The sequence below is a fragment of the Loxodonta africana genome, chromosome 8, assembly GCF_030014295.1.
Source record: "Loxodonta africana isolate mLoxAfr1 chromosome 8, mLoxAfr1.hap2, whole genome shotgun sequence".
In the NCBI taxonomy this organism is placed as follows: Eukaryota; Metazoa; Chordata; class Mammalia; order Proboscidea; family Elephantidae; genus Loxodonta; species Loxodonta africana.
The window spans coordinates 96,661,652-96,683,730 of record NC_087349.1 but is presented as its reverse complement, the minus strand read 5'-3'; positions in this window follow the sequence as shown (position 1 = coordinate 96,683,730).

Genomic DNA, 22,079 nt, shown 5'->3' with positions numbered 1-22,079 from the left:
TTGTCCTGAAGGCTAGTTTCTTCTTTGAGTCTTTGGTTTCCTTCTTTCTCTTTTGCTCTGGACACGTAGAGACCGATAGTTGTATCTTAGATGGCCACTGGTGAGCTTTTCAGACCCCAGACACTGCTCAACCAAACTAGGATGTAGAACGTAACTTTATGAACAATATTATGCCAGTTGACCAAGATGTTCCATGAAGATAGGGTCCTAATCCTTCAAACCTAGATATCTAATCCCGTGAGGTATTTGGTTATATCTAGGAGGTATCCATAACTGTGCCCCCTATGTGCTTCATTATATATCTGAATATAGTCAGAATTGCCTTGATGGCAGTGGGTTTTGTGCACACAGTCACATAGATACATATACATATGCATACATCTATATAGATGAGTTGGAATCAACTGGATGGCAACAGGTTTGGTTTTTTTTTTAAATAGACACACATATATACACACATATACATGCCTTTACACCTGTATATCTACCTACATACATATATACCCACGCATTTATTTTTTTGGTTGTTTTTGCTATTGTTTCAAAAATATATGTGCCATAGCAATTACCAACAGGTCCTTTTTTCTTGTCTAGATTTTGTGACACGGTTTAATTTTTTTGACCTATGTACACTTCACCCTCATTGGGTGTTACCTTTCCCATCACCCAAAATAATAACTACTTACTTTCTAGAGAATTAACTCCCCTCTCCCCCTACCCCATCCCTGGTAACTGCTAATGAACATCAGTTTCTGTGTATTTACCTGCTTATGTCATTTCATAAAAGTAAGAACACACAATATTTTCTGTGTGTGTGTGTGATTGACTTATTTCACTCAACATAATGTCCTCCAGGTTCATACATGTTCTACGGTGTTTTGGGTACTCATTTTTCTTTACTGCTGACAACATGTCCAAAGTATGTAAGATGCAGTCTCGCCATCCTTGCTTCTAAGGAGCATTCTGGTTGTACTTCTTCCAAGACAGATTTGTTCGTTCTTTTGGCAGTCCATGGTATATTCAATATTCTTTGCCAACACCACCATTCAAAGGCATCAATTCTTCTTCGGTCTTCCTTATTCATTGTCCAGCTTTCACATGCATATGATGCGATTGAAAATACCATAGCTTGGGTCAGGTGCACCTTGGTCTTCAAGGTGACATCTTTGCTCTTCAACACTTTAAAGAGGTCCTTTGCAGCAGATTTACCTAATGCAACGTGTCTTTTGATTTCTTGACTGCTGTTTCCATGGCTGTTTATTGTGGATCCAAGTAAAATGAAATCCTTGACAAATTCAATCTTTTCTCCATTTATTATGATGTTGCTCATTGGTCCATCTGTGAGGATTTTTGTTTTCTTTATGTTGGGGTGTAATCCATACTGAAGGCTGTGGTTTTTGATCTTCATTGGTAAGTGCTTCAAGTCCTCTTCACTTTCAGCAAGCAAGGTTGTGTGTCATCTGCATAACGCAGGTTGTTAATGAGTCTTCCTCCAATCCTGAAGCCCCATTCTTCTTCATATAGTCCAGTTTCTCGGATTATTTGCTTGGCAGACAGACTGAATACGTATGGTGAAAGAATACAACCCTGGTGCACACCTTTCCTGACTTTAAACCAATCAGTATCTCCTTGTTCTGTCCGAACAACTGCCTCTTGATCTATGTAAAGGTACCTCATGAGCACAGTTAAGTGTTCTGGAATTCCCATTCTTTGCAATGTTATCCATAGTTTGTTATGATCCACACAGTCAAATACCTTTGCATAGTTAATAAAACACGGGTAAACATCCTTCTGGTATTCTCTGCTTTCAGCCAGGATCCATCTGAGATCAGCAGTGATATCCCTGGTTCCATGTCCTCTTCTGAAACCTGCCTGAATTTCTGGCAGTTCCCTGTTGATATACTGCTGCAGCTATTTTTGAATGATCTTCAGCAAAATTTTACTTGTGTGTGATATTACTGATATTGTCCTACAATTTCCACATTCAGTTGGATCACCTTTCTTGGGAACAGGCATAAATATGGATCTCTTCCAGTCAGTTGCCCAGGAAACTGTCTTCCATATTTCTTGGCATAGATGAGTGAGCACTTCCAGTGCTGCATCTGTTTGTTGAAACATCTCAATTGATATTCCATCAATTCCTGGAGCCTTGTTTTTTGCCAATGCCTTCAGAGCAGCTTTGACTTCTTCCTTCAGTACCATCAGTTCCTGATCATATGGTATCTCTTGAAATGATTGAACATCAACTAATTATTTTTGGTACAATGACTCTGTGTATTCTTCCCATGTCCTTTTGATGCTTCCTGTGTCATTTAATATTTTCCCCATAGAATCCTTCAGTATTGCAGCTCGAAGCTTGAATTTTTTCTTCAGTTCTTTCAGCTTGAGAAACACCAAGTGTGTTCTTCCCTTTTGGTTTTCCATTTCCAACTCTTTGCACATGTCATTATAATACTTTACTTTGTCTTCTTGAGCTGCCCTTTGAAATCTTCAGTTCTTTTACTTCATCAATTCTTCCTTTTGCTTTAGCTGCTCGATGTTTGAGAGCAAGTTTCAGAGTCTCCTCTGAAATCCATCTTGGTCTTTTCTTTCTTTCCTGTCTTTTCAGTGACCTCTTGCTTTCTTCATGGATGATGTGCTTGATGTCATTCCATAACTCATCTGGTCTTTGGTCACCAGTGTTCAATGCGTCAAATGTATTCTTCGTATGGTCTCTAAATTCAGGTGGGCTTGCTCTGATTTTCTTCAGTTTCAGCTTGAACTTGGAAATGAGCAATTGATGGTCTGTTCCATAGTCGGACCCTGGACTTGCTCTGACTGATGGTATTGAGCTTTTCCATCATCTCTTACCACAGATGTAGTCAATTTGATTTCTTTGTGTTCCGTCTGATGAAGTCCATGTGTATAGTCACCGTTTATGTTGATGAAAGAAGGTATTTGCAATGAAGAAGTCATTGGTCTTGCAAAATTCTATCATTTGATCTCCGGCATTGTTTCTATCACCAAGGCCATATTTTCCAACTATTGGTCCTTCTTCTTTGTTTCTTTGTTTCCAACTTTTGCATTAAAATCACCAGTAATTATCAATGCATCTTGATTGCATGTTCGATCAATTTCAGACTGCAGCAGCTGATAAAAATCTTCCATTTCTTCATCTTTGGCCCTAGTGGTTGGTGCATATATTTGAATAATAGTCATATTAACTGGTCTTCCTTGTAGGCATATGGATATTATCCTATCACTGACAGCATTGTCAGGATAGACCTTGAAATGTTCTTTTTGATGATGAATGCATCCTAGTGGGAGGAAAATGGTATCTCATTGTGGTTTTGATTTACATTTCTCTAATGGCTAATGACATTGAGCATCTTTTTGTGTGTCTGTTGGCCATCTAAATATCCTCTTTGGTGAAGTGTCTGTTCATGTCTTTTGTCCAGTTTTTGTTTGGGTTATTTGTCTATTTGTTGGTAAGTTGTAGACCTTTCTATATATTTTAAATATCAGACTGTTGTGGACTGAATTGTGTTCCCCCAAAATGTGTGTCAACTTGGCTAGGGCATGATTCTCAGTATTGTGTGAATGTCCACCATTTTGTCATCTGATGTGATTTTCCTAAGTGTTGTAAACCCTAACCCTATGATGTTGATGAGGCAGTAATGTTAATGAGGCAGGACTCAATCTATAAAATTAGGTTGTATTTTGAGTCAGCCTCTTTTGAGATATAAAAAAGAAAAGCCATCAGAGAGACAGGGAAACTTCCTGCCACCAAAAAAACAGCACCAGGAGTGAAGCACATCTTTTGGACTCAGGAACTTTGTGCTGAGAAGTTCCTAGACCAGGGGAAGATTGATGACATGGACCTTCTCCCAGAGCCCACAGAGAGAGAAGGCCTGCCCCTAAACCTGATACCCTGAATTCAGACTTCTAGCCTCCTAAACTGTGAGAGAAGGGTTTTCTCTTTGTTAAAGCCATCCACTTGTGATATTTGTGTTGTAGCAGCACTAGGAAACTAAGAGATATAAGGGACATAGACCCTTATCAGTTATATTGTTCCCAAAGATTTTTTTTTTCCCAGTCTGTAGGTTGTCTCTTTACTCTTTTGGTAAAGTTTTTTGATGAACATAAATATTTAACCTTTATGAGATCCCAATTATCTATTTTGTTTTCTGTTGCTCATGCATTTGTTATTGTGTTTGATAATCTATCTTTGAAAAAAATTAGGTTCTGCCATGGTCTTAGGGAACATCTAGCTGAATTGGCATAACATAGTTTATAAAAAAATGTTCTACATGCTACTTTGGTGAGTAGTGTCTGGGATCTTAAAAGCCTGTGAGTGGCCATCTAAGATACTCCACTGGTCTCACCCCTTCAGGAGCAAGGGAGAATGAAGAAAACTAAAGATATCAGGGAAAGATTAGTGCAAAAGACTAATGGACCACAACAACCACACCCTCCACCAGACTGAGTCCAGTTCAATGAGATAGTGCCTGGCTACCACCATCAACTGCTCTGACAGCGATCACAATAGAGAGTCCTGGACAGAGCTGGAGAAAAAGGTAGAACAAAATTCTAACTCACAAAAAAAAGGCCAGACTTGCTGGCCTGACAGAGACTGGAGAAATGCTGAGAGTATGGCCCCCAGATACCTTTTTAGCTCCGTAATGAAGTCACTCCTGAGGTTCACCCTTCAGCCAAAGGTTAGACAGGCCCATAAAACAAAATGAGACTAAAGGAGCACACCAGCCCAGGGGCAAGGACTAGATGGCAGGAGAGGACAGGAAAGCTAGTAAAAGGGAGCCCAAGTTTGAGAAGGGAGAGTGCTGACATGTTGTGGGGTTGTTAATCAATATCATAAAACAATATGTGTACTAACTGTTTAATGAGAAGTCAGTTGGTTCTGTAAACCTTCATCTAAAGTACAAAAAAAAAAAAAAAAAATTAGGTCCCAAAGTTTTGCTCCTGTATTTTCTTCCAAGAACTTTATGATCTTAGATTTAACATTTAGGTCCTTGTTCCATTTTGAATTAGTTTTTGCTTATGGTGTGAGGTATGGATCTTGTTTCATTTTTCTGCATGTGGAAATCCAGTTTTACCAGCCATTTGTTGAAGAGACTGTTCCCTCCCCATTGAATGGATTTGGCTCCCTTGTTGAAAATCAATTGGCTATAGATGTTTGGATTTATTTCTGGATTTTTAATTCTATTCCATTGGTCTATGCATCTTTTATTAAACTAGACTGTTTTGATAACTGTAGATGGGTAATATGTTAAAGTTAGGAAATGTGAGGCCTCCTACTTTGTTCTTCTTCTTCAAAATTGTTTTGGCTATTTGAGGTCTCTTGTCTTTCCATATAAAATGATGATTAGTTTTTCCATTTCTGTCAAGAATATTGTTAGAACTTTGACCATGATTGTGTTGTATCTGCAGATTGCTTTGGGTAGTGTTGACTATATTAAGTGTTCCAGTCCATGAGCACAGAACATCTTTCCATCTATTAAGGTCTTCTGTAGTCTCTTCCCACAGTGTTGTATAATTTCCATTGTATAAGTTTTTCACATCCATGGGTAAATTTATTCCCGGATATTTTATTCTTTTAGATGCTATTGTAAATGGAGTTGTTTTCTTAATCTCCTTTGCAGATTTCTCATTGCTGGTGTATAGAAACCCAGCTGATTTTTTTGTGCTGACCTTGTATCCTGCAACTTGCTAAATTCCTCTGTTAGTTGTAGAACCTTTTTGGTAGATACTTTGTAATTTTTATATATAGAATCATGTCATCTGTGAATAGGGATAGTTTTAACTCTTCTTTTCCAATTTGGATACTTTTTATTTCTTTTTCTTGCCTTATTGCTCTGGCTAAGACTTTCAGAACAATATTAAGTGGTGAGAGTGGGCATCCTTGTCTTGTTCCTGTTTTCAAGGGGAAAGTTTTCATTCGTTCTCTATTGAGTGTAATATCGGCTGTTGGTTTTTCATAAATGCCCTTAATCATGTTGAGGAATTCTTTTTTATTCCTATCTTGTTAAGAGTTTTTATCAAGAAAGGGTGCTGGATATTATCAAATGCGTTTTCTGCACCAATGAGTTGATCATGTGATTCTTTTCCTTTGCTTTTTTAATGTGATGGTATATTATGTTGACTGATTTTCTGATGCTGAATTAACCTTGCATTCCTGGAATAAATTCCACTTGATCATGATGTATAATTCTTTTAATATGCTGTTGGAGTCTTTTTGCTAGAATTTTATTGAAAATTTTGGCATTTATATTCATAAGGGGTATTGGCCTGTAGGTTTCTTTTTTTGTGGTGTCTTTGTCTGGTTTTGGTACCAGGATAATGCTGGTGTCATAGAAAGTGTTAGAGAGTACTGTATTTTTATACAAATGACACATGCCTTCTCCATTTTTTTGCCAGCTGTGCCCTCCTGTGCCACACCCCACCCCCGCAAGGCACCCTCACAAGCTCACTATGCTAATGTGTTAAAAAAAAAAAAAACTGCCATAGTGGTGCCTATAAAAATACCTTGAGGGAGGTGGGCACGGCCAGCAAACAAATGCAGAAGGTGTGCATTATTTATGTAAAAATATGGTATTCTTTCTTCCTGTATTTTTTGGAAGAGTTTGAACAGGATCGATGTCAGTTCTTCTCTAATTTTTTGATTGAGTTCTCCAGTGAAGCCCATTATGATATATATTTTTTAACTTACTCATTCTTAATCAAGGGGAGATCTGGTCAGATGCAATGTTTTGCATAAAACAGACGGAATGCATTTTTCCTGAGTTGGATTTCTGTCCATTTGGGTGATAATGGCATCTCCTTATCTCATCTACATCCAGTAATGTGCACACAGTTATTAGTCCAAATCCAAATCAGAACTTGGCCACTGCCAGTCTTCATTTTTGGTGGGACTGTCAATTTTTACCTTCTCATGTGTTCCCAGGTGTCTCAGCACAAGCTGAGAGAGACTACATGATATATATTGTCACAGACAGAATTCAAGGCAAGGGTACCTACTTTATGCCTAAGTCTGTGTTAGGTGGTATATATGCATTATTTCATAAGTTCCCTATGAGATCAGTATTATCATCCCTCTTTTACAGATAGAAATATATTTAGTCTTAAAACAAAGGTATCAGGAAGTAGAATCAAGCTTTTTTACCTGTAGCAACATTACAAATGAAATGTCTCACACCGCAAAAGATATTTGTCAAAAAAAGATAGGAACTCATCTTTCAATTGATTAGGTAGCTTTAAAGGAAAATAAGATGTTTTCACCAAGTAAGTGTCTAGAAACACAGAAAAAAGTAGGAAATGATAAACTGTTTTCTAAGAAATGGAACTATTATAGATGGTGAGATAGGAACTCCTTTTGATCTATATTTAAAAGAGCCTTTTAGTCCTAAAGAAAATTAAATTAGTGTAATTGAAAAAAAATTAGAGCTCAAAGTCAAATCTATTGTGAAGATGCCTAGCCTTTCTAAAGCACAATAGTCACATGACAAATACTTTTTAAGGATGATGATGATCAGAGTTTAGAGCCAGAGATTTGATATGTATGTGAGAGAAAGCATATTGAGAGTTTCTTCTATAAATTATATATGTATATATAGATACATCTATCTATTCTACCTATCTATATCTATGTATCTTTTATGTATCTATGTATCTATCTACCTATCTATATCTATCTATCAATCATGTGGCTGAGAGAAAACATATTAAGTTTCTTCCATAAATTATATATACAGAGAAACGATCTATAGCTATCTACCTATACATAAATTATCTATATTTATCTACATATATATGTGTATATATACATATATATAGTATCCAAACTGAGTTGGCAGATACAAAATATGAAATCTGAGCATCAAAGACCAGGGACAGTGAGGCCAGCAGGAAGGCTCTGTAGGGCTAAACAAGGAACTCTTGGGCTTCTCCCTCTTGGTTGCAGGTCCCCTTTGTAGCTCTGCACTTCTCCCCTAAAGGGATGGCCTTGCAACCAATTTGGCATTTGTACCAAGATGCTGAGGGGGCTGTGGGGGAATGGTTTTCACACTCACCTGCAGGTGCTGGGAACCTTGGCTCCCTAAAGTGAGGTACTAATGCAGCACGAGGACTCTCCTCCACAGGGTAAGGAGCCCAAAGCATTGGCTGATATGCTTCTCTTTCACCTGGGGGTTGCACCCTGAAAGCTGCTGGCTGCCCTGCAGGGAAAACTATGAGGTCAGGAAAGAAAATGCTTATTTGGAGTTGGAGGATGGGAAAAAAATTCGACTTACAGACAAGGCTTCAAACCAGTTTGTTCAGTTAGAACCCCTGCTGATAATTTGTATTTTTACCCCAGATATACTGAATCAGAATCTACATTTTAACAAGATACCCAGGTGATTCTTATATATAACAAATTTTGAAAACTACTGCTCTACTAGTAGTTCTCAGAATTGGTCCCTAACCTGCAGCATTAACATTACCTTGAAACTTGTTAGAAATGCAAATTCTCAGCAGGGGTTTGAGCCAGAACAAAATGGTCCAAAGTCCTGCTTACAGAATTGAAGCGACTATAAAGATTTCAAGGTTATGTGGATATTTTCTTTGTGGATATTTTGTGGATATTTTCTTGCCTCTAGGAGGGAGAAAATGCACAGACCAGGATCCACAGCAAGGAAGATCATGTGGTTGGGTCCTATCTGCCCTTGCCTCTTTCCAACTTGATGGGAGAACTCCCCTCATCAAAGTGTGCATAGCTCTGGGTTTTCTGGGAGAATGGTTTCCCTCATGGAAGAGCATCGATAACATTGGATTGTTCAATGTTTGCAGCTGTTGATGTTATTGGAGCTTGAGGTGTGACAGACTTTATTTGACTGTAAGCTATTTAGAATGAATCATCATATGATAAAAGCTGCTATTAATTTATCTGGTAAATGAATCAATAAAGAATTTATGATGCGTTCAATAAGAATTGAAACAGGAATGTAGTATTTGTAACTCATCCCTATACACTATATTCTAGGGTACTCTGTTATTGAAAATGATGCCATTAAATATGAGACACAAATGCTTAAGAAAACAAAGATAGAGTACGATTCAAGATGGCAGCCTAGTCAGACACACTATGCTGACCCTCTACAGCAAAGACTAGAGAAAAAAGTGAAACAGATACGGATGACAACCCTGGAACCCTAAGTTTCAACGAAAGGATATAGAATTAGATCAAACACCAACTGGGTAAAGAAAATGAATGACAGCAGCGAATGGGGAGAGTTACAAAACAGAAGCGCCATTGCAGACAGCCTGGCATAGTAGGGCCATTTTGAGACAAAGCCAGCAGCAACCCTGGGTGAGGAGCACAGGAAGGCAACACCACGGAACTTCCAATAGGAGACAGAGAAACTATGTCAACATACCCAGAGTGAAGCAAAGTGAGCAAGACATGGACTAGAACTAAGGAGGGAAAGTACAGGAAGGAGGATGAGAGCTTCAGAAATCATAGTGTACACAAAGCAGGAAGGGAGCCATGACCCAGAGACAGGGTGACTCTCCAGTGGTGGTACCTGACCAGCAGGGTGGGTGGCAAGCACCGAGCAATAGATGAACACCCCCACCCATTTTTTCTCTCTCTCCCCTACTCCCTGGTTGCCTGCCCACCTCTCCCCAACCAGGGAGAACACCTGTGCTACCCCAGGCTGTCTATCTTACCTTCTCTACTGCCTAGGAGCATGCCTGCACTCCCCCAGCCACCTGCCTGTCCCCTCCCCTCCGCTACCTTAGAGAGTAGCTGCATGACTCTGGTCACCCAACCCGCCCCTCTCCTATTGGAGAGAGCACTTGCACAATCACTGGCTGACTGCCCCAAACCCCCGATGGAAGGAGTGCCTCAGTGCTCCCTGAACATCTGCTTTGCTACTTGCCATCAGCCTCCCACCTGGTGAGCAACTGTGAGCATTCCCATACCAACAGAGTGCCCGCCCAGTGCACCCTCAGCTATCTCATATGTACAGTGAACAGCGCTGAGGGCTCGCCAACAGGAGACAGGAAGTGAACCCCCCTGTGCTGCCAGACAAGTGATCACAGAAGCATGCCCAACCTGCCCGTACTGGTAAATTAAAACAAAACAAAAAATCATAAACAACACCTTAATGCCTTGGAGATAGCAGACAATATTAAATCATATAAAGAAACAAGACAAGGTGGCTCAACCGAATGACCAAAATAAAGGGGCAGAAAATCTTCTTAAGGCAGAGAGGGTAATGGAACTGCCTGATACGGAATTCAAAAGGCTTGTGTATAGGGTCCTCAAAGAGATCAAGGAAAACACAGACAAAACCCTAGAAGAATTCAGGAAAACAATACAAGAACAAAATGGCAAATCACATACAACATTAGAAATCTTACAAAAACAGCAACTAGAAATCCAAAAGATTAACAATAAAATATCAGAAATAGATAACTCAATGGAAGGACATAGAAGTAGGATGGAAACAATGGAAGAAAGAATTAGCAAAATAGAGGACAAATGCCTTGATAAAAGTTTTTTGGAGGAACAATCAGAAAAAAGAATTTAAAAATGAAGAAAGCTGAAGAGTTATGTGGGACACTATAAAGAGGAATAATTTAAATGTTATGGGAATCCCAGAACAGGAGGAGCAAAAAAAAAAAAAAAAAAAAAAAAATTGCAGAGAGAATTTTTGAAGATTTGCTGGAAGAAAACTTCTCCAATATCATGAAAGATGGGAAATTCTTCATCCAAGCTCAATGAACCCCATACAGGAAAGACCCAAAAGAAAGTCAACAAGACATACAATAATCAAATTTTCCAAGTCCAAAGATATAGAAAGAATTCTGAGAGCAGTGTGGGAAAAGAAATATCAACTAAAAAGGAACTCAGTAAGACTAAGCTCGGTTTCTTGGCAGAGACCATACAGGCAAGAAGGCAATGGGATGACATTTATAAAGCCCTGAAACAAAAGAATTGCCAATCAGAGTCATTTACCTAGCCAGATTGCCTCTCAAATATGATGGAGAAATGAGGATTCTCAGATAAACAGAAATTAAGGGAATTTGTAAAAACCAGACGATCTTAAGAGAAATATTAAAGGGAGTCCTTCAGATAGAGAACCAATGACAACAGACAACAATCTGAGAGCAAGCCATATGACAGCATCACCAAGATGCCAACCCAGACAGAGAAATCCCAAAACTAAAATAAAGCTACAGAGTAGAAAACAGGGGAGCAGAATTGTCAATCTGAAATCCATGGTAATTTCAAAACAGAAGGAGGGAATGAATGGTTTAGTTATAGAACTTCCATATGGAAAAGAAGTCAAGGTACTATAAAAAAAATAGCAGACTATTTTAAACATAGAATGTAAAGGTAAACTTCACAGTAACCACAAAGAAAATTAACAAACCTACACACCAAAACAAAGAAGAAAATCAAAAAGACTCAGTAAACACAAATTGGAAAAAAAAAAAAAAACACTAAGGAAATGAAAAGACAACCCATGAACAAAAAGAATTCAGTGCAGAATATTATTAAGCAGGACAAAGAAACTGTCAGCATCTCTCTCTCTCTCTCTCTCTCACACACACACACAAGCATAACAAAATGACAGCAGTAAATTCATATCTATCAGTAATCACAAATAGGTTAAATGCACTGGTCAAGAGACAGAGAGTGGCAGAAAGGATTTTTAAAAAATGGCCCATATATGTTGCCTACATGAGGCACACCTTAGACACAAAGACATGAAGAGGTTAAAAATCAAAGGGTGGAAAAAAAAATAGATCAAGCAAACAGTAACCAAAAAAGAGCAGGGGTGGCAGTAATAATCTCTGATAAAATAGACTTTAAATCATACTCCATGATAAGAGACAAGGAAGGACATTATATAATGATTAAGGGATCAGTCCACCAAGAGGACATAACCATAATAAATATCTAAGCATCCAGTGACAGACCTTCAAAATACATAAAACCAACCATAATAGAAATGAAAAGAGAATTAGACAGCTCTACAATAATAGTAGGAGATTTTAACACACCACTTTCAAAGATGGACAGAACAACTAGGAAGAAGCTCAACAAAGATACAGAAGATCTAAATAACACAATCAACCAACTTGACCTCATATATATATATATATATATACACACAGAGCATGTCACCCAACAGCAGCACAGTACACATTCTTCTCTGGCACACATGGATCATTCTCAAGGATAGCCCATCATCTATGCCACAAAGCAAGCCTCAATAAATTAAAAAGTATCCAAATAATACAAAGAATCTTCTCAGATCGCAATGCTATAAAATTAGAAATCAATAACAGAAAGAACAAGGAAAAAAATCAAATACTTGATAACTAAAAAATGTTATGCTTAAAAAGCACTGGATAAAGGAAGGAATTAATAATGCAATAAAAGTATTCCTAGAATCGAACAAGAATGAAGAAAATACAAAATACCAAAACCTTTGGGACACAGCAAAAGCAGTTCTCAGAGGCCAATTTATAGCCATAAATGCACACATCAAAAAAGATGAAAGGGCCAAAATCAATACCTTGAACTTATAACTTGAAGACATAGGAAAAGAGCAGCAAAAGAAGCCCATAAAGATTAGAGCAGAAATAAATGAAACAGAAAAACAATTAAAACATGGAAGCTGTTCTTTTAAAAGATCAATAAAATTGACAAACCACCGGCCAAGCTGACAAAAGAAAAAAAGGACAAGATGCAAATAACCCAAATAAGAAATGAGATGGGTAGCATCATACGAGAAACAACTGAAATAAAAAGGATCATAACAGAATACTGCAAAAAAATAAGTTCCAACAAATTTGAAAACCTAGAAGAAATGGGCAAACTCCTAGAAACATATTACCTAACACAAACTCAGGTACAAAATTTGAACAGACCCATAACAAAAGAAGAAATTGAAGAGATCATTAAAAATTACCAACAAAAAAAGTTCTGGCCCAGACAGACTCACTGCAGAATTCTACCAAACAGCCAGAGAAGAGTTGACACCAATACTACTCGAAGTATTACAGATAATAGGAAAGGAAGGGATACTGCCATATTCATTCTATGAAGCCAGCATAACCCTGATACCAATCCCAGGCAAAGACACTACTGAAAAAGAAAGTTATAGACCAATATCCACCAGGTGCTCCTTGGAAACTCTATGGGGCAGTTCTACTCTGTCCTACAGGGTCCCTATGAATTGGAATTGACTCAATGGCAATGGTTTTTTTTGTTGTTGTTTGTTGTATCCCTCAATGAACATTGAGGCAAAAATTCTCAACAAAATTCTAGCCAATAGAATCCAACAGCGTATTAAAAAAATAATACATCATGACCAAGTAGGATTCATATATGGTATGCAAGGATGGTTCCACATTAGAAAATCAGTCAATGTAATCCACCACATAAATAAAACAAAGGAAAAGAATCACATGAGCATCTCAATCGATGCAGAAAAGGCATCCAACACCCATTCCTGATAAAAACTCATCAAAATAGGAATGTTTTAATTGCTTCAACATAATTAAGGGTATATACACAAAACCAATGGTCAACATTATTCTCAAAAAAGAGACACTCAAAGTATTCCCTCTGAGAACAAGAACCAGACAAGGCTGGCCTTTATCACCTCTCTTATTACTCAACATTGTACTGGAAGTCCTAGATAGAGCAATAAAGACAAGAAAGGGAAAGAAAGGGCATCCAAATTTGTAAGGAAGAAGTAAAACTATCCCTATTTACAGATGATGTGATCCTATACATAGAAAATTCCAGAGAATCTACAAGAAAGCTACTGGAATTAATAGATTTAGAAAAGTGGCAGGGTACTAGACCAACATAAAAAAATCAGTTGGATTCCTCTACACTAACAAAGAGAACTCCAAAAAGTAAATCAGGAAAACAATACCATTTACAATAACCCCCCAAGTGATAAAATACATAGGAATAAACCTAACTACAGGCATAAAAGGCTTATACAAAAAAAACCAAATAACAAACAAAAAAACTACTGCAAGAAACCAAAGAGGCCTTCATAAAAGGAAAAATATACCATGCTCATGGATAGGAAGACTTAACATTGTGAAAATGTCAATACTATCCAAATGAAATCTCAATCCAAATTTCAACAACATTCTTTACCAAGATGGAAAAACTAATCATCAACTTTACATGGAAAGGAAAAGAAAATAAGAAAAACATTACTGAACAAGAAGGACAAAGTAGGAGGCCTCACACAACCTGAGCTTAGAACCTATTATACAGCTATGGTAGTCCAAACAGTCTGGTACTGGTACAATGACAGACACATAGACCAATGGAACAGAACTGAGAACCCAGAAATAAATCCATTCACCTATGGAGTGGGTTTTTTATGGATGCCTGATCTTCAACAAAGTGTCAAAGTCCACCAAATGGAGGAAGAGATAGTCTCTTCCACAAGTGGTGTTGGCAAAACTGGATATCCATTTGCAGAAAAATGAAACAGGATCCATACCTCACCCTATGCACAAAAACTAACTCAAAATGGATCAAAGACCTAAATATAAAATCTAAAACTGTAAAGTTCATGAAAGAAAACATTGGGACATAAATAGGATATCAAGCCTGACTAAAAATGCATGAACCCAGAAAATAAACTAGATAACTAGAACCTCCTGAAAATTAAATATCTATGCTCATCAAAAGACTTTTCCAAGACAGTAAAAGAGAACCTACAGACTAGGGGAAAAAAATCTTTGGCAATGACATATCCAATAAAGGTTTAAACTCTATTCGGAAAACTTCAACAATTCAACAATAAAAAGACAAGCAACCCAGTCACAAAACGGGCAAAGGATATGAACAGACACGTCACCAAAGAGGGCGTTCAGGTGGCCAACAAATAAATGAAAAGATGTTCACAATCATTAGCCATTAGATGCAAATCAAAATCACAATGAGATACCACCTCACCCCTGCAAGAATGACACTGATCAAAAATTCAGAAAACAGTAAATGCTGGTGAGGTTGTGGGGAGATTGGAACTCACATACACTGCTGGTGGGAATGGAAAATGGAAAATGATATGGTGCTTCCTTTAAAATGTAAGCTAGAAAGAGAAATACCATACGATCCAGCAGTCCTACTCCTAGGAATATATTCTAGAGCAATAAGAGCCGTCACACGAATAGACATATGCACACCCATGTTCACTACAGCATTATTCACAATAGCAAAAAATGGAAACAACCTAAGTACCCTTCGGCAGGTGAATGGATAAGCAAACTATGGTACATACACACAATGGAACAGTAGTCAATGATAAAGAGCAAAGATGAACCTGTGAAACATCTCCCAATATACGTGAATCTGGAGGGCATTATGTTGAGTGAAATAATTCAACCACAAAAGGACAAGTATTGTATGAGACCACTATTATAAAAATTCAAGAAAAGGTTTACACAGGGAAAGAAACAATCTTTGATGGTTATGAGGGAGGGGAGAGATGAGGAGGGAAAATCACAAGATAGTAGACAAGTGTTAATTTTGGTGAAGGAAAAGACAATACACAATATAGGGGAAGTCAACATAAGGCAAAAGAAGACACTTAGAGGAATACAAGGAAGAAAAAAAAGAGGCAACTACGGTAAATACTATAACACATACAACCCTAGAACAACAGGAAAAACAAATAATAACTTATGAACAGATACACAGGCAGATACATACGCTGAATATGGGAAAGAGGGCATGTAGGAGTATACCCACATACATACATAGATTGTTGTTGTTAGGTGCTGTCGAGTCCATTCCGACTCATAGCAACCCTGTGTACAACAGAACGAAACACTGCCTGGTCATGTGCCATCTTCACAATTGTTATGTTTGAGCCCATTGTTGCAGCCTCTGTGTCAGTCCATCTCGTTGAGGGTCTTCCTCTTTTTTGCTGACCCTCCACTTTACCAAACATGATGTCCTTCTCCAGGGACTGGTGTCTCCTGATAACACGTCCAAAGTATGTGCGATGAAATCTTGCCATCCTTGCTTCTAAGGAGCATTCTGGCGTACTTCTTCCAAGACAGATTAGTTTGTTTTTCTGGCAGTCCACGGTATATTCAATATTCTTCACCAATCCCATAACTCAAAGGCATCAATTCTTTGTCCAGCTTTCACATGCATATGAGGTGATTATATAGATTAGGCTGTGGATATTTTTGTATACATATTAGTACATACAGCATGTGTATTCATATGTATAATACAGCACAAAGTGGGGACAGTCATAGAAGCTTCCTAGACACATTCAAACACCTGGTGGTACTTAGTTTCTGGGCTGAGGGCTGGGGACCCTGGTCTCGGGGAACATTTAGGTCAATTGGCATAACATAGTTCATAAAGAAAATGTTCTACATCCTACCTTGGTGAGTAGTGTCTGGGGTCTTAAAAGCTTGGGAGTGGCCATCTAAGATACATCTATTTGTCGCATCCTGTCCAAAGCAAAGGAGAATGAAGAAAGCCAAAGACAAGGACTAATTGACCACATGAACTACAACCTCCACCAACCTGAGCCCAGAACTACATTGTGTCTAGCTACCACCACAGACAGCTCTGACAAGGATCATGATAGAGGGTTCTGGACAGAGCAGGAGAAAAATGTAGAAGAAAACGATCAAGTTCGGAAAAGAGAACAGGCTTATTGGTCTGACAAACACTGGAGGAACCCCCAAGACTATGGTCCCCGGACGCCCTAACTCAGAACTGAAGCCACTCCCATAGTTCCACCTTTCAGCTAAAGATTAGACAGGCCTATAAAACAAACAATAATACACAGGAGGAAGTGCTTCTTAGCTCAATGAAGTATACAAGACGAAATGGGCAGCACCTGCCCCAAAAGAAAGACTAGAAGGCAGGAAGGGACAGGAAAACTGGATGAACATGGAAAACCTGGGGTGGAAAGGGAAAGGGGAGAGTGCTGACATGACACATTGTGGGAATTGCAAGCAATGTCATGAAACAATTTGCGTATAAATTTTTGAAAGAGAAACTAATTTGCTCTGTAAACTTTCACTTAAAGCACAATAAAATAAAAAAGAAAACACACTAATGGTTGATGTCAAAAGTAAACTGACATGTCAAGGGACCGGGATAAAGTGGTTTGACCCCTGCCCTAGGGTTAATATGTGGACAAGATCTACAGTTTGCCAGGTCAATTTTTTTTTTTAAAGATTCCACACCAATCTATAGGTCCTCCCTTCCTAGGTGTATTGCTAGAGGAAACATCATTTCGGCCTATGACACTCCCACCTCGATAGACCTGGTTCAAGCTGGTTAATCAAATCTTGAGGAATCGAAGCAGTGGGAAAAACATGGCCATTTATAGCAACTAAAAGCGCTGAGTTCCAGTTCCAGTCGCTCTGCCTGTGACTTGCTCTGTGGACTTTATGAACCTGTGCTGTAAAGCAGAGGTGTTAAATCAAGTCCTCAAAAGGGACCTCAGGTAAGCTGGTGTTTGGGCAGGTGGGAAGCAGCCCATGACCACAGACCACCTCCTTGTTTCTATCCCTGTTACTCAGCTAGGGCCAGAACAGACTTCCCCTAGAGCCAGCAGCATCGTTGGCCAATTGTAGGGAGTGGGGTGTGATGGGATGGGAGTGGAAAGGCTTTGGCATTTACAAGGTGTTGTGGATTGAATTGTGTCCCCCCCCCCAAAAAAATGTGCTGTAAATCCTAACCTCTACCTACCTGTGGAGGTTATCCCATTTGGAAATAGAGTTTTTTTTTTCATGTTAATGAGCCCATATCTGTGTAGGGTGTGTCTTAAATCAATCACTTTTGAGAAATAAAAGATTAGGCACACAGAGAACCAAGCAAGAATGGGGGAAGGATAGATGCCTCGTGGAGACCGCCAAGGAATGTCGGGAAGAATACTAGAGAAGTTGAAACAAGGGTTTTCTCTTAGAGTGGCCTGAGAGAACCATCCCCTGCAGCCAGCGCCCTGAAGTCAGACTTCTAGCCTCCTAGACTGTGAGAAAATAAATTTCCGTTTGTTACAGCTACCCACTTGTGGTTTTGCTGTTATAGCAACACCAAGAAAACAAGACGTAAGGTCAGTGGACCAGATTGCTCCTAAAATGCTGAAGACCCTTGTATTCCAGGCTCTTCTATCCGAGGCAAGTTCCTGGGTGGTGCAAGTAGTTTGCCATCAGCTACTAACCTAAACTCATGGTGACCCCATGTGTGCAGAGTAGAGCTGCTTCCTAGGGTTTTCAAGGCTGGGACCTTTCAGAAGCAGATCCTGGGCCTGTCTTTCGAGGAGCTTCTGGGTGGGTTTCAACCACCGCCATTTTGGCTCATAGTCAAAAGTTAAACTGTTTGTGTCACCCAGGGACTTGATGGCATCTAACAACAACAGTTAACCTAAAGGTTGGAGGTTCAAACCTACCCAGCAGTGCCATGGAAAAAAGGCCTGGCAATTTGCTTGCATAAAGGTTACTGCCAAGAAAACTCTGTGGAGCAGTTCTACTCTGTAACACATGGGTTCACCGTGAGTCAGAATTGACTTGACGGCATCAGGTTTGCTTTGGTTTTCCCTTCAAGGGGGGGCCCTGGGCATGGGGGCTGCAGCAAGGGCTGGGAGGGTTTCACCCACAGTTGCAACTGTGGTGCACACATTGGATGCAGAATGAAGAGCTGGAGTAGACAGCTTCAAACAAGATAATTTATCCAGGGAGAGAGCATGATGGGCAAGAGCCATGGACAGAATTAAACGGGGCCAAGCACACCATGGAGCTGAGGAGTGCTGGCCTGGGTGGAGGCCTGGAAGGGTCCCTAGGAGAAGAGCAGATAGGTGTAGCAATTCTTAAGGCTAGCTCTACGTGTAGCATGTGGACAATTATGAGGATTAAAATTGCCCAGTGGTTTTTTTTTTATAATCCAGAGACACATACACTTTTCCCAATTATGTCTTCAGCACTGCTATGGACTCAATTGTGTTCCCCCAAAAGATATGTTGAAGTCTTAACCCTTGCATGGATGAATGCAACCTTGTTTGGGCCAGTAGGGTTTTTCTTTAAGGTGTTATCAGTTAAGTGAACCAAGCCATACCAGAGTAGACCCATTGCTGTCGAGTCGATTCTGACTTATAGCAACCCTATAGGACAGAGTAGAACTGCCCCATAGAGTTTCCAAGGAGCGCCTGGTGGATTCGAACTGTAGACTTTTTGGTTAGCAGCCATAGCTCTTAACTGCTACGCCACCAAGGGTTTCCCATACCAGAGTACAGTGGGTCCTAACTCTAATCCCTTCTAAGTGGGATTTTGTAAAAGGGAAGCACGGACACAAAAAAGGAATCACGCACAGGAAGAAAGCAGCATGTGAGGACCTGCCTACAAGCCAAAGAATGACAAGAAATGCCCAGGTCTACCAAAAATTCAGGGAGATGAGGAAGGACCCTCCCCTAGGGCCAAAAGAGAGACAATGGTCCTGCCGACACCTTGAATTCAGACTTTTAGCCTCCAGAATTGGGACAAAAGGTATTTCTGTTCTTTCAGCTGTCTACTTTGGGTTTTTTTTTTGGCATTTTGTCACAGCAGCCCTAGGAAACTAAGACAAAAACCAAACCAAGCCCACTGCTGTCAAGTCAGTTCCAAAGCATAGTGATCCCACAGGGTTTCCAAGGCTGTAAATTGTTAGAGAAGCAGGCCGCCTCATCTTTCTCCCGTGGAGCCGCTGTTCGTTTCAAATCGCGGACGTTTCGGTTAGCAATCGAGGACTTTAACCACTGCTCTGCCAGGAGTCCTTCTGGAAGCTAAAATAAGCACCCACTTACTTCCAAAGGCATGATTCCCCAGTTTCAAAATGTCTGTGTCCTGTCTACTCAGGCTTCACAAGCCAGCGAGGATGGAGGTATTCACACTAAGCTGATCCTGGAAGGCTATAAGCTCCAACCAACTTGTCTGCAAGCATGGCAATCTTTGAGATAATTTCCCTCCCTGACCCCCATTATTTCTAGGAAGTCTTAAGGGGTGTTTACATGTGTCTGCGAATCAGTGCTGGTCACTGCTTGCTACATGACTGGTAAACAGGATGGCCCCGTGGGTATCACAGAGGTGCGTCTGAGCTGAGCTGTACGGAGATGCTGCCCGAGATGCTGCCTAAGGGTAGGGGAGCTGGAGGCCCACAGCTCCTCAGTGTCGGGAGCCAGTACTTAGTGAGACTGCAGCTGGAAACCACCCAGGCTGCAGTGCCGGGAACCCACACCTTGCCCTGCCGCCACGCTGATGCACCTGGAATCCAAGTTGTTCTCCTTGAAGTGAGAATACTGCTCCTACCGCTCCTCTCTCAGTGTAAAATCAGCTGGGGGCAGAGCCAGGTTGCTTGAGGCCCAGGTGAGGCAGCTCTTGTAGTTCCTACACGTAGCTCTTTGCTCCCAGGGCACATACCTGCCACATAGGTGACCAGGTCAGTATGGAGTCTGGTGTCCTGCACCCAGAATCTCACCCACTGATTGTGTGCTGGCCCCACAGTGTCAGATTCCTTTCTCGCTTGTGGTGAACTTTGGCTCAGGGGATTCTGTTTTTCTTTCCATAATCTGGCTTCCATTGGGGCCACCTCAGTCTGTCCAACATGTCAATAGGTACTAAAAGATAAATTTGGTGGGATTCAAATTTATTATTATTATTTATTTTTTGCCAGGAGGTGTTCAACTCTTGTGAAAATCAGAGGATGTAACCGACAAGTTGGGGTAAGCAGTTTTGCCACCTGATGCTTTCAGCTGGAGCATCAGGCTCAGCTATGGCCCAGCCATGAGTCCTAGGCTTGGAAACGTTAATGGAACTAACTTGGTATAAAGAGCACTGGAAAGGCAAATGAATTGGGCTTGAGAAGAATTATAATATCGTGGTTAAGACAGACAGCCCGTGTCCCAATCCCAGCTCTACTAATTCCTAGTTGTGTGATCTTGGTCAAGTCAGTTCACCTCTCTGTGCCTCAGCCTCTCCATCTACAAACCAAACCAAGAACTTGTTGCTGTCGAGTTGATTCCAACTCATAGTAATCTTATAGAACAGAGTAGAACTGCCCCAGAGGGTTTCCAAGGCTGTAATCTTTACAAAAGCAGACTGCCATATGGTTCTGCAGTGGAGCAGCTAGTGGGTTCGAAAGCCAACCTTTTGGTTAGCAGCCAAGCACTTTAACTACTATGCCACCAGGCCTTCTTCCATCTACAAAAAGAAAGATAAAAATAGCGTCTAGTTGATAGGGTTATTGTGAAGATTAAACAAGTTAATATATATACATACAGTGCTGTGTCTGACATATTATATACATTCTTGCTATTATTTTTGAGTTTTGAAGTTGTCAAACGCATCCAAAGTCACTGCACATGAAGATACCCAGTCTGGGTAGAGAAAACATCTCAATTTGCATTAGTTGAGGTTTCTAGAATTTGCTGGCTGTTCATTCAATGAGCTCTGCCCTACAGCAGAGCAGCAGCACTGGGCCACCACAGTATTCCTCCAAGTCTGAACACCACGCTTGGGTCACTTTTTCACTACCTGAATGACTTCGATTCACAAGAGCTGCTCCCATAAGGCAACCCAGACGCCAAGGAACTGGTGGGAAAAGAGCGAATTGTCAAACGGGCATTTAGAGCATTTGACCTCCTGACTTCTAATTATTTTTCCTGTTATTTTTACAGCTGAGTCAGAGGTTCCAGGAGAGTGAGGCAATTCCAGGGGGATGTGGGGGCAGGGAGAGAGTTAAGGGAACGAGAGGAGAAGAAAGCGAGAGAGAGAGAATTGGAGAGAATGTTTTCTCTGAGAGTAATCAATTGATTCAGCAGTTTTGGCAAGGACATGTCAATTTACTGGACAAATCTATGGACTTTCCAGTACCTTTAAACAAGGATGTTCTGTCCATAGTATTTTGGCATTTCTGCTCCTGGTTCTAGCCAACACTTGAAATTTTAAAGACCTAAGAAAGTCATTATGGAGACTGCCAAGTGTTGAGGCCATGACTGTCAGCCCTGAATTCCAATCTGTTCCTACTTTTTATTAACTTTATTGTCAGA